Source organism: Coenobita brevimanus, chromosome 62 (genome assembly GCF_032717465.1).
Source record: "Coenobita brevimanus isolate Jiangsu-jjx chromosome 62, ASM3271746v2, whole genome shotgun sequence".
In the NCBI taxonomy this organism is placed as follows: Eukaryota; Metazoa; Arthropoda; class Malacostraca; order Decapoda; family Coenobitidae; genus Coenobita; species Coenobita brevimanus.
The window spans coordinates 13,983,680-13,997,811 of record NC_137015.1 but is presented as its reverse complement, the minus strand read 5'-3'; positions in this window follow the sequence as shown (position 1 = coordinate 13,997,811).

Genomic DNA, 14,132 nt, shown 5'->3' with positions numbered 1-14,132 from the left:
GACTACTGGTGTCCTCCATTCATAAAATATCTGTAACATTTAGACTTGAACAGTTGTGGGTTGAAATTTGGAGGAAAACAACTCTGGGGAAGCGAGTTCCAGAGAGATGCAGTTCGGGGAATGAAAGAATTCTGATAGGCAGAAGTTCTGCAATATGGTTGAGTGACATTCCAGTCATGAGCGCTACCAGATGCCCGTGTAGCACGAGGGAAGGCATGGAGAGGCGGCACCATGGACGCAACCTCGTCTGAGCACTTGCCAAAAAAATATCTGTAAAATAATGCAAGGGAGGCAACATTCCTTCTTACTTGCAGGAGAGGTAGTTTATATGTAATGGCAGGGTTGTTAATGATTCTAACAGCTTTATTCTGAATTTTGTCCAGTTGTCTCAATGCAACCTCTCCACAACCATTCCACAAGGGTGAGCAATATTCAAGCTGAGAGCGCACATGACTCTTATAAATTATAGCTAACTGCTCATCGGTGAAGAAGTTACGGACTCTGTACAATAATCCAAGTTTCTTTGAGGCGGCCTTAGCAAGTGATCTGACATGAGAAGTCCATTTGACATGGGAGGTCCAGTTGAAGTTTTTCCAAAAGTCAAAAATGTTATTTGGTATTGGCAAGGAAAAAAACACTATATAGCGTGGCTTTCGTAGTTTGTGTTGTGAGACGGCCGTAGCCTTTTCAGTATGATGGTGTTTTTTTTCGTACTCTACCAATCATCTCTGCAGTATAATAGAGTAACCCTGATCAGAAGAAACTGTTTCCTAACATGACGTTCTGAATGCAGGAGGTGACTGGAGGTTTCTGTATTATGTACGCCCCATGCTTACCGTGACGTGGGGTTGTCTGCTACAGCTTTAATGATTTGGGGCTCGCTATCCTGACCTAGGGTCCTCCCTTTCCCCAAACAGCTAAATGGGTCACAATAGATTGTTTTACTGATTGAGTTTTTTTTTTTTTTTTTTTTTTTTTTTTAAGTGGACGATTTTGTGCATTTGAGAAGTAATTCCCTTATGTGTTTTTTTTAACACAGTACACAGTCTATTCCCTGAGGCCCAGCAGTCCTCGCGTGTGTCACATGCATTCACATGTCACTGCTTCGGCCCCAGTATCCTATTTTCACGCTTGATACATGCTCGAGTTGTCTCTTTCAGGACTGGTGTGATGGTATTAGCGCTGGTGTTTTTTCCATGTGTTGCAAGACGCCAGGTATAATTATGAGAGCAGAGTGAGCTTATTTTGTTGTTGTTGCTGCCATCGTCGTCGTTGTCGTCGTTGTTGGTGGTGGTGGTTGCGATGTGTTGAAAAAATTTTTGAAGTGTACCATCACTGCACTCAGGCCATTAATATCAAAGCACTGATTCTGAATGGGTGTATCTCATGGTATCTCCCCACCCCACCACAATGCCACCTCATCCCAACCATTGCTTAGTCACATGCCAATTTCTTTAACCCAGTCACTTTTAATGTTGGATACTTTGAAATAAACCTTCACTGCACTCAACCCACCAACCCGAAATTCCCAGGTTCTATGGACATATTTCTCTGCCCCAGCCTCACCAAAATTCCAACCCATTCCACTTCGTCTTGCTCACCATACCCATTTCTTTACCTCTTCCTTTTTTACGGTTTCATGGCGCGACGCAGGTCACGCGGTCGACGAACGAGGAAGACTGTTTTAACGAAATTCAGTTAATTAAACTGCTGCTTGCCCCAGCCTGGGATCAAGCTCTCATTCTCTCAAACAAAAGCCTGTTGCTAGATGCACTGGATCACCACCACCACCTCTAATATATTAACGTAGCCTCTGACGAACAAAGACAACGTCATTTTTGTCGTAGCCACCCATGACAAAGTTGAGGTTTAGGTGTCTGACAAGAGAAACATACTCGTATACAAGACATAAACGAGCTTATTGTACTTCTCCCATGCATATTGCACATTGGATCCACGGGACCAGGTAATATGCATTTTACCTGTGGGATGGTGGTTTGAATTTAAGAGGCTTGAACGCATAGAGGCGTGACATATTTTTGCTATTCACTGTAGTGATAGCGTCCTCTCCACACCAATTGACCCCAGCATCACATCCCCAACTTTTGCTGTGAATTTTTCCTTAGTCTTCCTCATATAATATTCATAGGAACACCACATACTCTTATTTGAGCAAGATACCCAAACCATTTATTCTAGCAGACGATTCGCTGTCGTCACAAAAACTTCCGCATTCCGCAATATCCTTTCCTGACTGTACATACGTTATCACCTCGTACTGTCCTTCGCTGTTTGCTCGATCATGCCTTTTCCAGATCCATAAAATGCCTTTAGTGTCTTGCAGTCCTTTTCAAATGCTTTCTCCAATATGTGCCAAAGGTACAGATATATTTAATTCATATAGGCTATGCCCTATCATTTTGGAATCTGCCTTGTTCGTTACTCTCCGGAAAGTCTGAAACGTGTCATAATAGACTGGAAGAATATTAGGAAAACTATGATGATGATGATGATGGTGATGGTGATGATCTGAATAAACAAATAGATATCCAGCCTATTTATAAGAGTGGGAAGAGGGATATGATGATGATGATGATGATGATGATGGGTAAGATGAACAGACATGACCTACTCCAGCTATGGCTTGATGATTACCTAATAGACAAGACACTCCTGTCCTGTTTTGACATCACCTGACCTGACCTGACCTCGTATGACCCCCAACAATGATAATGGTGTGACCCTTGAAGTTATATTGTGTTGATATAAGCAGCGGGCAGGAGGCCAGAGAGGTGGGAGGTCACAGACATGCGGATAGACAGAATACAGGACGAGGGGAAGGCGCGCGCGCGCGCACACACACACACACACACACACACACACACACACACACACACACACACACAATCTAATGAACATGATTTATAAATATAAACATCAATTTAAGATTTACTATTTTCCCTGACAAAACAGGCGCCGCACTGTGCGAGTTATGAAAGAAAAGCATTCGGGAGCCGAATGCTAATCACCAGCCAGAATATGCTGTTGCCCAAGTTACAAGCGTGGCCCTCCCCAGGGGAAGAGGCCGGGGGGTAGCGCCACCCCCGGGGGGGCAGGAAGTCGACGCCCCTCTCCTGTGTAACAGAGGGGAGGCGCCCCCCTGGAGGAACCGTGGAGAGGCGTCACCCCCCCCGGGGGGGGGGCGGAAGATTTTGCCCATATCTTGATACCATGAAGGTTTCATGTTGGTAGCTCAAACCGTTCATGAGATATAGTGGGAACAGATACAAACACACACACACACACACACACACACACACACACACACACACACACACACACACACACACACACACACAGGCAAAAACAATATCGTTCCGCTTTGGTACAGGCGGGCGATAACAAAAGCCTCAAGGCAATTCTGTTCCTATATTCAGTAATGACCACACTTCCCACGACGCATCCTCCTCCCTGATATACTCTAATAACATATCTGTCTGCCATTTTTTTAGTGTTCCTATCCATCGTACAACCATCGCATTTGCACTTAACGTTCTTTAAATAAGGCCAAACCACTTCAAAATGCCTCGTATTTCTCGCAACATCCATTCTTACACCATATTTTTCACTATTCCTTTCATTTGTCGGTCTGTCCCTCCGAACTTTCTTGTACACCTGCTCTCAGTGTTTCTTTCGCTTCCTACTTTTTTTTTTCTTCCCTTGCCATTCAGTACAAGCCCCAACACTGTGGGTACAGATGTCACTGAAGGTCCAGCAACAATGATATATTCTATAACAGCGCCTTTGTTCACAACACAACCTCAGTGCTTAAACGGACTCCGATTTTTCATTTTTGTATCATTTAGTCTCAACGCAAAATAATTCACCTCTTTCCCTCTTCAAGCGCCATGGTTACAAAACAATAAAAATTAGACAGAGAAAAATGCTCGAAGTCTAAAATTTGCATAGGCTGACTTACAAGTAACGTGATTCGAATGATAGCTTAGGTCACTAGTATGCAGATATAATGTAATCCCTCAATCAGGGATGTCCTTCCTAGCCTGAATAAAATCGTCTGACATTTGCAGGAATACATTGACAGTAATCATCATACGGTAATAAACAGGGTGTTTGTTTCTAACCCACGTGCAGTTAAGGAGATCCTGCATAAAGCTGAGTAAAATCATCTGGGAGTGGTCGGAGTATTATGCACGTGATTGCATAGAATATGTTATTGATGAGTAACAGGACAGCAGGTAGACATGTTCAGGGTGGTCCATATATTGCGCCCCTCTTCTGTGTTGCAGTGTCTGGATCTGTTGATGTGAGAAGGACAAACATTTTCACTCCTTCATGTTGTTGTCGTTGTTGTTGTTCCAGGTACAGGCTAATGTGAATGTGAACCCGACAGGCGGCAAGTTGAAGTCGGCCTTCTCTTGCTATAGTCAGTCATCCTCCTTTCGAGGGACAGGACGATTTGAAGAACGTTTATATAACCGGGCAATTCCGGCACCCGAATTAGTGCCATCGCGTGAAGGCATCCCTCTCCAGCACCTGCTACTTAAATCTTGCATTCAGTGGATTTTAAAAATGCAGGTACTATAAAGCACGAGAAAGGTCATGGAGAACAGAAAATTACGCATGACAAACACAGATATAGTTAACGTAATAGTCCAGACAACACACAAGAATTCTTTTAGTGGCATGGGGTGCGCAGTGAATGGATTGCCCTGTGTGTAGACAGATATATATATGCAGACACACAATAAAGGCAAGGAGAAATATAGGCACTGATGAAAGACCGAAAGATAGTGTGAATGAGACGACAGGAAACAGTGAGTTGAAAAATTGACTGTGTGTGTGTGTGTACGTGTGTGTGTGTGTGTGTGTGTGTGTGTGTGTGTGTGTGTGTGTGTGTTTGTATGTATATGTGTGTGTGTGTGTGAGAGAGAGAGAGAGAGAGAGAGAGAGAGAGAGAGAGAGCATACATCAGTGAGGCACGGACCATTCAACACAGATTGTGAAGCAGGATGAATGTGAGAGTGAAGCAAGATTGAAAAAATCAAACAGGTTAAAAAAAAAAAAAAAAAAAAAAAAAGGCAGGGATTAAAGCAAGTAAAGCAGAATAAAAAAAAATAAAACAGGCAAGGATGAAGAAAAGGCAGAGGCAAGGTTAAGAAGAAAGTGAAGTAAAAGTCAGAGTAAAAACAAAAAGGAAGACAAGGCAGAAATGGGTAAAAAAGACACGGCAGAAATGGGTAAAACAGCATGAAACAGACTGAAACATGATCAAAGAATGTGAGTTAAAGTTGATAAAGAAAGTGAAGAAAAGTAGAAGAGAGTCATAGCTGTAGAAAATGATGCAGGGTAGGGAGAAAAGTGAGGCAGGGTTAGGCAGGGCAAGAAAAATTTAGGCAGAGTGAGGAAGGTATAGATGAACATGAGACAGGATAAAAAAGGAAGTGAAGTTGGATAAAGAAGAAACTGAGGCAGAGTGCGGTAGGGTAAAGATGGAAGTGAGGCAGGGTTAGGCAGGGTGAAGCAGGGTAAAGTGAAAACGTGAGGCAGGGCAAAGTAAGTAAGTGAGGCAAGATGAGACAGGGAAATATAAGAATGAAAGGCAGGGTAAGGTAAGGTAAAGAAAGTGAGGCAGGGTAGAGTAAGAAAGTGAGGCAGAGTGATGCAAGGTAAAGAAGAAGGTGGGACAGGATGAGGCATGGTAAAGTAAAAAAGTGAGGCAGGGTGAAGCAGGGTAAAGTAAGGAAGTGAGGCAGGGATAGACGGAGTAAAGTAAGAAAGTGAAGCAGGGAGAGGCAGGGTACGAGAGGCTCCTGGTACCAGCACAATGCGCTTATTGATCGGGCCCTCCCTGCATTTAATTACAGGTGAGGCGGGTTCGGAGGCAGGTGTGTGTGAGGCAGGTGAACTAGAAGCCAGGGTGTGTGTGTGTGTGTGTGTGTGTGTGTGTGTGTGTGAGAGAGAGAGAGAGAGAGAGAGAGAGAGAGAGAGAGAGCGTGCGCGTGTGCGCGCGATTAAATTTATGGGGTGAGTGAATGAGTATATTAGTGAATGAGCGAATAAGTAAGTTATTGAGCGAATGGGTAACCTAGTAGGTAAGTGAGTGAGTAGGGCAGGTAAACCGAAGTCAGGTGTACGTGTGTCAGAGACAGGAGTGAGACGTGCCTGTGTGGTAGGCGTATGAGGAGGATATGCGTTATGCAGAGCAGAGAGGAGAGGAGAGGAGTCGGAACCATCATCATCATTATCATCATCATCATTCCCGCCTAAGGATGGTGTGAGGACAGAAAAAATAAAGCTAATAATTATCCAACTAGTAGATATCAGCTAGTTAGGTATGTGATGCAATGACGTTGATGACAGCCAAGTTTATATCTGTCAGTAAGGCGCTGAAGAGGAAGTACAAATCTCTTCAGCCCAAGGACACCAACCTGCGTTACAAGACGAGGCTCTTGCTTGCTTTCTTGTTCCTGAAGAAATATTCCATTCATCTCTCACCCCCCTCAGTACTGACGCTCTTGTAGCATCCATCTGCAAATCGAATACTTCCTTTGTCATGCCCTGCTACCATCCTAACTCATCCTGCGCGCTCTGTTTTACCCACCACATTCGACTCCTGTCCATTTGTGAACCTTCCTAAATTGTCGAGGGGCAGCCTTTTACGCCCAGCCTACAATACCTTTCTTCAATGGGTGCACTCCCCTACACATCTTCTCCACGCCCTACCTCCACCTCACGTCTTCCTACCTATTCCCTTTTCTCCTCCCCACTTCCCCCACACACAACCACACATGGGGGAAGAGAGGGGGGAGAGGCCTGATATAACCCAGAAGTGTCACTCACTATCTCGTTCAGTAAGTCACATTACTGTTTTGAAGGATGCGGTCCGGGTCCTATGGGAGTGGGTGTTGAGACGTGGGATGTGTATGAAATGTGTGTAATGTGCGTCTAGTCAGCTGCACACCTAGGTTGTGCCCGTATAGCGGGAAATATAGCAGAGGTTAAAGACAGAGTACTGGGATGTACGACTGAACGGTATCTGGGGCGTGTCTGAAGTGCGAGCTGTGTGCATCTAGTTTATTGCGTACCGACGTCGTAATGGAATAGTCGTAAAAATGGCTGGGAGGGCAGGGCAGTGCACTAGGTATTTAACTGTCCTGGGACAATCTGTAAGCCAGTAGGATGTCATTTAAGTGCTTAACAAGTATAAAATTATTTCCTTTCCCTTCGAATGCTGAAGGGGTCGATGCGACTATTAAATGTGTCATTTACCTTTTTCACGTGGTCATATGGGCTTGATGTTTTTTTTTTCTTTCTTTTTTAGGTTTACGCCGTGTCCCCTTTTTCGATAGGGGCTAAGGCGTTAACCCTGCGTAGAGAACTTGGGTTTTGGAGAGTGTAGCAGTTAATGACCGGATGCCCTTCTTGATATCTACCAAGGACCCTTGGGTGGACTGGAACCTCCGACCCTTCGGTCAGACTGCTCTAACCCACTGAAGCACGGCTGCTACAACCAGCTAGGTGTCAAGAGAGCGCTACTTCTCCCGTCAGGGCAGCTTACCCGAGCGCAGCGCGAACTCATGACTCTTGGGTTTTGAGTCAGGCGCTCTACCATTGAGCCACAATGCCCCCCTGATCTGAAAGTTATTTTGTACCAAAAAATAAATTAATGTAATTGACTTAACTGGAAGATATCTCACCAGAACTGATTGCTTAGTGAACACAAACTGACCTTGTTAGACCTGCATTGGCAAAAATAACCTGAATCATTTTCACATGATGCAACATGCCAAAATGACTTCAAACTTTTAGAACAAATTGCCCAAAACTCGCCTGAATGTCTCTGCATGGGAGTGAGTAGACGATGTGACCTGAATGACCGAAAGTAACCTGGAGAAACCTGAATTAACATAACGACCTGATTTTACCTGGCTTGACCTTAAGTGTCTTGTATGAACCCATACTGACCTGTATGGACCTGCAGTGTCCTGGCTGAGTCGCACTTGAGCGACCCGTCTTGATGTTAAAAGGCAAGAAGTGACCTGAATGGGATGTTAAATGGCAAGAAGTTACCTGAATGGACTAACGGACTGGATTTGACTCAAGAGCTCAGGATGGTTATGAAGTGCCTGACTGAGCCTGATGTGGTATGAACTTTAATTAATGGACCGGGAGTGACAAAAATGGGCCGCATTGACTAGAAAGGCCTGAATGGACTTGAAATGGCCTCGCTGGACCTGAATGGACTCAAAGTGGCCTGGACGAACTGACCTAACCGTGCCTAATCCAAATTAACATAAGTTGACTTTGTTTGACCTGGATGGATGTTGAAAGACCGGAAACGACTTTAGAGGACCAGAACTGACTACCAGTGGGTCGGGATGGAGGTGGAGGACAAGGAGGAGCTCTAGTGGTCCTACATAGACCTAAGTTGTTTTGATGTGGCTAAAATGGAACTAAATTAATGAACTTCGATCTGATTTAACCTGGTTGGATCTGAAATGACCTGGACTGACCTAAGTGAATGTTAATGAATGTAAACCTCTCTGAAATGACCTGGATTGATGAGTGTGAGTTTACTGGACCTACAGTGACCCGAGCTGACACGAACGGACTGGAACTGACACGACCTGGCTGTGATGGCTGTGAAAAGGCCTCAGGGGACCCAGAAGAGCCCAAATCACCTGTTGGTCCTTCAGGGTACTGGGAGAGACCTAAACTACCCCAGCGAAACCTAAACTGACTTACCTGGCCATGATTCAACTAATTAGACCTATAAGGGCCTTTTTGGACCATATTGAGCTTGACCAGACCTAGATGGATGTGTGCTGATGTTACTGATGAACTAACCTGAAGTGACCTCGATGGGTCTAACTGGACCTGACCTTACCTGAATTGACTTGAAATGGTTTAATTTGACCCACATTTATCCTGAATTTATCTGACTGAAATTAGATGGAGCTGGCTGACCATAACCTGGCGTAATTTGTACCTCCAGTATAACACACACACACACACACACACACACACACACACACACACACACACACACACACACACACACACACACACACACACTCTCTCTCTCTCTCTCTCTCTCTCTCTTTAAGCATTAGGTCTAACGAGGTGATAATTTAATCAAGCATGGTGTTTTGTAGTAATCTTAACGCTGTTTTCATGACAGTTTCACGCCGCCATCATGCAAGTACGATCGAAGAACTCAGATATAATGGTCTTAATGGTCTGACTGTCTCCGGACGATTCTTATTCAGTTAAGGATAGATCCCTCCACCTGATGGAGTTAAAAACAGTCTTCATGAGACAAGTATGTACTGCGTGTGTATTTTTTTTTAGTACTCTTTTCATATCATCAGAAATATTTCCCATGGGCGATTCCAAACAGGTAAATTTATGCAAAACCGATGGGTATATATGCAGGTTGGGTAGAGAAGTACCGTGATTCCAGGCCAGGATGAGAGTTACAGACCATGTGGTAAACAGACTGGACAACTTTCGCCATTGTGGTACAGTCATGGAAATGTATCTCTCCACTTCCTCTGGTATCTACTCGCAGCAAATGGCAGCGTCGCCGTAACAAATTTTTATCAGTGACTGCTTATTCGCCCTTTAACGGCCAAGACCAGTGATTGAGAACAAACAGTGATGTTGTTCATAAATATTCACAATAGCTGCTGCTGCGATTCAGCTATTAGATGATAGAATAGATCACAGGAGGTATAAAAATACAGTTATACAGTTACTCGACAGTACCTGTGTATCAGTTACTCACTGAGCTTGCAAATACATAATAATAACGTCTACTGCTTTTGCTACCATCTGACAGCTTATTTAGTTCAAGTAAGGAAAAGAGAAAAGCAATTCTGATCAACCCAGTTAGTACGATGACCATAATATTTAATTCCAGCTGCCTTTGAGTGATGTTATTCGGCTCAGGGATACTCTTAGTAGTGGAGGGGTAGAGGCTGTTTTCGGTGACTTTTGTACTGTGACTTATTTCCCCAGACGATTTTATTTAGCACAGAGAAGACGCGTCATAGCGACTGGGTTAAAGCGCTAGGCTGATTAGTAATGCCTGGGATCAGCCAGCCTAACAGATCCCAGGCGTTAACGCTGATTACAATGGGTCGTATTCTCGCTGGATATGCAGGCTTCGCTGCGCCTTTCTCAACGATTAATTTGCTTGTTACACCTTAATACACTCATGGTCGTACCTGATACAAATAACGTCATCGCTAAAACAAAACACACAACACAAAAGAGTATCGAAGGGTAATATGCGGTGTACAGTCTATATGGGTCGTTTCTACAGCTGATGTCTTTGCATTCCATCAAAAGAAATCCACAACATGGTAGCTTCATCGGGGAGACATGAAACTCATTCAGAATTTCATGATAACTGTTCTGATAATACTCATGTCAGGAGTCCGTGCACTTTCCAACCTCAGGCGACTGTGAAGACAGAAATTAAGGAGTGAAAAAGTTTGGTGGTTACCATTTAAAAAGAACCAGAAGAAGACGAAGACGACGACGAAGACGATGGAAGATGGAGATGTGACTACGAACACGGCCCTCAGTAAGTGCCGCTGTGAAGTTTGCTAAGTCGACGAAGACACGACCCAGTGGCGAAGGTGATAGAAGCACAGCGCCACAATGGCGGAAGTTGTGCAATCTCTATTTACTGCAGAATCCCTGATGAGCCTCACCCTGAAGCCAACTCACCCCTGAGTGCTGACTTCCGTGGTGCTGCTGACTCAGGCCAGCGTTCTGGCAACTTGAGAGGCATACTGGCACATACTGCTCGTAATTTGTGTAGCCTTAATTGCATCTTAATTCTATCGCTGAAAAGGTCAAAGCTGATCCCTTTATTCAGTATGTCAACAGACTTGTTACATGTAAGCGAGCACAGCAAGCGAAGCGATGTTTGCTTTACGTTCAGCAGAGAAATGAGCGGCCTGACACGACTCGGCCCGACCGCGATGGTTGTCAGAGGCTAATAACTTTTCTTCTATGTGAGAAAGAGAAGAGATTCTTTCAACAGGTAGTAGATCTATCTATCTATCTATCTATAGTCCGACGCCCTAATCCCGCAAAGGGTGGCCGCAGACAAAACGCCTCCAAGTCGCTCTGTCACCCACCATTTGACTACCCTCCCCCCAACTCACCCCCCCTCCCTCATATACCTCTCAACTCCATTCCACCATCTCATACTCGGTCTGCCCCTCCCTCTCCCTCCCTCCACCTCACCTACATACACCCTCTTAGTCAGTCTTTCATTCTCCATTCTCTTCACATGTCCAAACCACCTCAGTGTATTTCTCCTAATCTTCTCAACCACATCCACATCCACCCCACAACGTTCCTTCACTTCTTCATTCGTCAACCTGTCCCTCCACGTCACTGCACATGCTCCTCTCAAGTAACTCATTTCCACTGCTCTGACTCTTGACTTGTTCCCCTCTTGCAAGGTCCACGCCTCGCTTCCATACGTCAGGGTGGGGATCACAATACTATCATGCAGTGACTTCTTAACTTCCATACTCACCTCCCTATTTCTCATCACTGCTTTCAGTGTACCAACAACCTTCCTTCCCTGGTGTACCCTTTCACGCACTTCATCCCCCAAAGTTCCATCCTTACTCATCACACTACCCAAGTACTTGAATGCACTTACACTCTCCATATCCTCACCATCCAATCTCACTGCACACTCTGTGACTTCATTCCTCTCAAACACCGTAACTTTACTTTTGTCTACATTATCTTTCAGATACATTCCATAAATTTTGTTTTTAGCTAAATATTTATTCATGAAACCAAAGAAACCCCTTGGAATCCCAGCTTTCCAAGGGAATGTACCGAGGGTTTCAACTGGCATGCCGCACTATGAATCGAATATAAAAAGATCTCCTGTTGCAATACTATGCTTTCTTGCATGAATTCTAACAATTTAATATCGGATATTGCGTTCATAATTTTATATGAACGTTTCTTCTGTGATTAAAGAGCGAAATCAGCAAAGGTAATCGCACCATTTCTGGGTTATATCATTCGATCAATAGCCAAGTTGACACGGCAAATCGGGAGCAGAGAACTGAACATTGCGCGTGTGATAAATGCTACGGCGCCTCGCCATATGCACATCCAGAGAGAAAACGTGAGAGAAAGAGAACTTGAGAAACTAGATACTTCAGCTCAATTATTCTTCTGTTATTGTTCAAGTACACCCGAGGAAAGTTCCGCCTTATACACCTGCCTGCCATTTCGGACCCTTATGCGTGAGACAACCACTAGTGAAGCAGTAGCCAGACACTTAAATATCTGGTACCACTGTGTGGGAGGGGAGAGGTAAAGGGAGGAGGAAGGCTGGGGGAACTGAAAGTTCCTACCCCTCCATCTTCCATCCCCATTCTTCTCACACAGTTACCAGATAAATTAATGTTGGCTACTGCTTCTCTACCACTTGTCTCACATTTACTATTTCAAAGTGGTGAGAGAGTATATAACGTTGAACTTTCCGCGGCTGTACCTCACCAGTAATGTTGAAAGTTTACACCAAGATGAAATCAGGATGATAGGAGTATGTACAAACGCTTGCTTGCTCGTCATACGCTCACAAAGCGCACTTTACTGATATGTATGAATGTATGGTATATATGTATGTATGTATGTTTGTACGTATGTACTGCACGTATGAATGTATGCAGTAAGTATTATTGGCATAGTCTGAATGATAAAATATGGAAATCTCGTCTTGCCACCCGCAGGAAAAAAATGTAAAATAAAATGTGGTATAGCTGGTTTGTTTTCGTTTAAAGAAACTTAGCCACTCCCACGACTCGAATGGTAAGTCGGGGTTGCCTGAAATGAATGAGCCTTAGTTATGAGATACGAATGAGTCTCCTTGGTTATTAGCCAAATTTACCCTCCACCCTGGCTACATTTGGCCATCAACTAAGCTGAAAAGGGATTACGAGTCTTTGTCAGAGGAGAACAAACACGCTCTAGGGAGCCTCGTAAGCCCACCAGAAACCGTCCCTGAGAGTACCAGCATGTTGTGCACGCCTGTTGTAATGATACCAGCACGACCCACACAAAGCACCCCAGCACACCCTTTGTACTGAGGACGTGTGTGCAGTATTCTGATATATGTAAAGTGCGGGGTGAATTTATGACAGTCTCACACTCTCTGGCTTTTATAACTCCCTATCAGCTGGATAAAATCTTCTGGCGGTAGCTGGAATATAATACTGGAGTAGAGTTGTCGCGATCATTAGAAGGTTAGTTGTACAAGTATTTCGCGGGGTTCTATACTTAGTCTCATCTTAATAAAATCGTCTGGCGTTAGCTGAAATAATATGCTAAACTTAACTCGATCATAAAATAGGTTAAGTCACCTTCAGCTGAATAAAATTCTCTGAAGTTACGTGGAACAGGATACTCGAACTGTCCCGACCGTGAAAGGGTTAACACATTTTCTGTTCCGAGATCGTGTGTGTAGAAAATTATGCAAAGTGTGACAGGCAAAATTATGGCAGTCAGGAAATGAACCGAATTCGTTTTAGACTGATGATATATTTTGTGAGAGCGAAATATGGAAATGAGAAATGAGCGGCTTAACTTCACACCATTCAGGAGTCAGTGAATTATCCCCATGTAAATGAAAGCACCAGACGGGATAGATCAGGTCGACTAACATGGCGTTCATGAAATAAGTTCATGAAACAGTTCTCTCAGGTTTGGATTTTCAAAGGGACGTCCAAATCATTTTGGAGAGTATGTAAAGCCGTATTCTTAGTGGCACAAGAGGTTTCGTATTTCCCCTCGTACTCTAGTTTATTTTCCTTATTATACTGTAACACTCTCTTGCATATCAGTAATATCGCTTTAACATCGACATTGACTGCATCAGTAACATACAACAGAATATTGAGGTGTAATGTGCAGAATCTGTTACTATGGATCTCCAAAACCACTTATAAATACGAACCTTAGTCTGAGTGACTCTGACCACAACATAACCTGCCTCCAGATACTGTTACCCCTAAATGACGAAATGCCACTCCTGAACTGAATCAAATCACCTGGGGGAAATA